A 4,216-nucleotide genomic window follows, 5' to 3' on the forward strand; every position below is an offset into this window, starting at 1 on the left:
AACCTAGATTTGGTTTGTAACAAGATTTTTAAACCAACTATTCTGAGAGTTCCTTATATAGGTATGGAACTGTGTGCTTCTCAAGTCCTTTTGGACCATTTTGCAGCTAAATATAGTATCTCTAAAGAGCCACATTTGAATGCATTGATATGTCTGTGCCCGTCCCTATCAAAGTCCACTTTATTAGATCTTGTGCATGCGTCGCTTCCAAAATTGCAAGATTTTGTGTTAAAAAACACTTTTGTTGAAATTTTCATGTTTGGGGGTAGCTCATTAATATCTGCAGCCTTACTTACCTTGTCATGTTGTATATGCTTGAGGCTGTCGATATTTATGCATGTCATCTTCTGGGTTAATCCTCTACTCTTTAGGTTGTATATTTATGGTGAATCATCTTTGTATATAATCCAGTAGGTTCATGTAGCGCCCCCTAGGCTAGCAGCTGATTAATCCAAGAGATTAACTAAATAAGAGACACTAAAATTTAAATAAGTTACTTAAACATTCGATTAAGAAATCTGCTACAGAATTTAACCCAAAACTAGCCCCTCTCAGAAATATATATATACAAGAACTCCTCTCAAAATAATACATATACAATAGTCATTTGGTTTACAAATAGAATATACAACATAATAAACATTGTCAGAATATAACCAACTAACGAAGTTAACTTCTCGGAGCTTTCGTTGCGCAACTCTGATCTGTCTCTGAAACTGAGAATGGGAATGTGTGAGCACTTCATCCCTAAAAGGGATTCCCCATAGGAATAACATTTAACTTTCATGCAATCATTGAAAATGATTTGAAAACAATTCATGTTTTCCCTAAACGTTAAAGCGCAATCAATTTCACATAGCTAAACAATCATGTATATGGAACTAACTCCTTCCAAACAATATATAATAATGGTGACTCGTCCCGCACCTAGATAGCTATATGGTGACTCGTCCCGCACCTAGTGATTGCATGAAAGCTCGAATTCATGTAGATATAAATGAAGGAGCAGTATCCTATATACCACAGATGGAAATTCTCATTTCCCAAACAATTCATAAAGACAAAAAAAGCATTACAATTCCGTTCCAAGCAATGGAAAGATTAAAACAAATAACAGAACTTTCGTAAACCAAAGTTAAACAATGCATGGAATACACAATCATACAATGCATGAATTTGTTAAACTTAAACTTTGGTAAAAGAAAACAACAATAATCACAAAGAGTTAAAGTATTCCCACCTCTTTTGATGACAAGCCACGCCTACCTCGAGATCCATGATCCACTGGTTCATCCTTTGAATCGAGCGTTGTTAATATAGACTAACTGTTAATCATACAAGAATATAAGAATCTAACCAAAGTGGCTCATACAAGAATCATATAATTTTATCTAATGGTCCTAAGCCCATTCATCACTTTACACATTATAAATATCTATCTTTAGCATAGCTAAGGTTTACTAACTCTATTGGATTGATTCCATAGTTTACTAACTAGGTCAAAAGAGTATCTACCACTTTGTAGAAGAAGCCAAAGGCTAATTCGGACCATAAGTGGTCCAATTCATCAAATAGGAACACTAGCCCTAAGCCCAAGTCCACTAAATTCGGCCCACTACACAAGGTCTGGCTAACTGGGTCAACTAACAGTCAAACCTTTGGTCAAGAGATAGTCGCTAACGATCACTAACAGTCGACGTCAGTCAAAGGAGTCAAAGAATAGTCAACGGTCAAGGACAGGTCAGGTATGGTCAAAGTCAGGTCTGGTCTTGGCTCACTGAGCCGGAACTGAGTCAAGCCGATTCAACTCAAACAGAGGCACTGAGTCAGCTAAAATGACTGGGCTGACTAACAACCTAATTCAAATGCAATTACAAGAACACAACCTGATTCTATTCATTTGATCAATACAAAAAACTACTCATTGTAAAAGAATTCTACAAATTCAATACACAATTGTAATCTAAGCTTTACCTGCAATTGCAGTTGCAAGCCTGCACTTGATGCACTAACTAATCCTACAACCCATCTACAATTGTAACTTCGGTCCAGCAACCCATTGCAGTCACTGAAAACCATTATCTGTAATTTCCTAACATTCATCTAAAGCTTCACTTGCATCACCTGCGTCCCCATTACAACACTACCACTACAATCAATCATATTACCACCTCCATCTCATATTCACTAACTACAATACGCACAACAATTCAGTCGCGGTTCAATCAACATCCCCATTTCATTACTGCCTACGGAATCTGCAATTTCATTATCTCACAAACTAACACCAATTGCATCCCCAGCTCAGCATCCCTAGAATCCATTAGGCCAACAACGTCAGCCACAGTTCAACTCCCATTCTTATTAATAAACGACTTCAATACCTCATCTTCAACAACACACATTCACCTCATACACATCAGACCCAGCTTATATCTAGTATTACTATTTCAGTTAATACCATCATCATTCGTTCATACCCATTTACATCACTTGAAATCTCAATACACAGACAACTCCATCCCCAATTCAATTATCTTCAGTTTATCACCATTCTAAATTGTGAACCTTAATTTCACAAGGAACCTGTAAATCATCCTTACACCACCATGTCTACTTCAATTTCAGTCAATACCCATATGCAGATAATCAACCAGATTCAGTCGCACATGACATATACTTCAAAACATCAGCAAAGCAATACCCAATTCATCTCAACCTCAGTCTCGAACACAAAGTTATAAACTCAACAATCATTAGCAATTCAACTTCAAATAGCGAAATTAAACAACAGAAACTTACCCAACCATTGGCCTCCCCTGAATTGTTAATTCACCGAACCAATGCTTCTGAAACCTTAGTTCTTATTTCTTGAAGAACAGAAACCCTAATCATCTTCAATTCTTTACCAAATCAACTCCAAAACTTCAATTACATCTTCTTTATCTGTGTTTAAGACTCAAGAACCCTAATTCCTTGCACATAAACCTATCTTCTCAATTTATCACCACAACAGCTTCAGAAGCTTCAATTAAACAAACCCATCTTATAATTCTACCTAAATCTTCTCAAGCTTTGACCAATTTGAATTCCAAAAAAACATGCAGAACACTAATTACTAAATTCCAATCTTCGATTCATCATCAAAAAAGCTTCGCCTCCTCAATCTAACAAAAATCCCATCCTTTCCTCATCTATCAACATCACAATTCACATTTCCATCATACATAAACCTAGATTCATAAATCATATCTTCGATTTACAGTAGCACCGACGTCTCCTCTTCTTCCCAGAGCTAACCAAAATCAGAACCACCAACAACCACTACTCAATCATCCCCATATCTCTCTCGATCTGAAAACTCGATTTATCTCTCAAATCTCTATCAGGCGATGAACAGAGAAGAAGAAGCAGAGAGAAAGAAAGAATGAGAAGAGAGATGAAGAATAAGAAAGGAGAAAGAGCCTTCTCGTTGAAGTGAAGATAAGGCCGACCAAAATTGATGATACACCCACTCGCTTTGACACGTGCGTCCACGAGGATAAAATCCAAAATTATTATTTTACCCTCCGAAAATAATTTGATAAATTATCTTCATCTGGTATCCGAATGACACGTTCGAGTAGTCCACTTCGCATAACTTTACGAGACCTATTCAATGATACTAGTTTCGTATCTAGATCGTTGTTAGATTAATTCCTATTAATTAACCTTCGTGTTAAACTAATCGAGTTATTATCGGCTAAGACGTCTCTTGACTAGTCTAATAGCGTTGACGAGCTTGAGGGTCTTTACATTCTCTCCACCTTATACATTTTCGTCCTCGAAAATCGAACTATCCTTCAAGTCTTCAAAATACTTCCCACCTTAAAGAATAATCCTATCTCCTATCTAAGTGCAAACAATATAAAAAACAAAGCACAAACCTATATGGCTTTCTACAACAAAAATTTGTGGTTGTAGGTTCAACTATGCTGATTTAATAACTATCAAATAAAGAAATCTAAGTTTCTTACACTAATTTCTATTTTAAAAGATATCTGTCTCTAACTTCAAGGAAGAATCCTACGAATCTTTCTAAGTGAAGTTACGTCTATTGGTTTTCTAAATTAAATTACACCATACTTCTATGATCGGTCTTCTCTGAATGCAGTTGCCCTGTCAAGGTTGGCCAAGCCCAATAATGCCTTCCTACGAACAGAGAAAACAAAACTTT

At 36.3% G+C, this 4,216-nt stretch overlaps 1 long non-coding RNA gene across 1 annotated transcript; it reads right to left on the reverse strand.

Annotated features, from left to right (window-relative positions):
- Positions 1 to 477: 477 nt before the first annotated feature.
- On the reverse strand, positions 478 to 3,469 carry LOC113348202. The gene is made up of 3 exons (XR_003359542.1): positions 1,975 to 3,469; positions 1,241 to 1,325; positions 478 to 716 (listed from the first exon to the last, which is right to left on the reverse strand). It is a non-coding gene; the product is annotated as an uncharacterized LOC113348202 (long non-coding RNA).
- Between the last annotated feature and the right edge of the window lie 747 nt (positions 3,470 to 4,216).

The sequence above is a fragment of the Papaver somniferum genome, chromosome 2, assembly GCF_003573695.1.
Source record: "Papaver somniferum cultivar HN1 chromosome 2, ASM357369v1, whole genome shotgun sequence".
Taxonomy (NCBI): domain Eukaryota; kingdom Viridiplantae; phylum Streptophyta; class Magnoliopsida; order Ranunculales; family Papaveraceae; genus Papaver; species Papaver somniferum.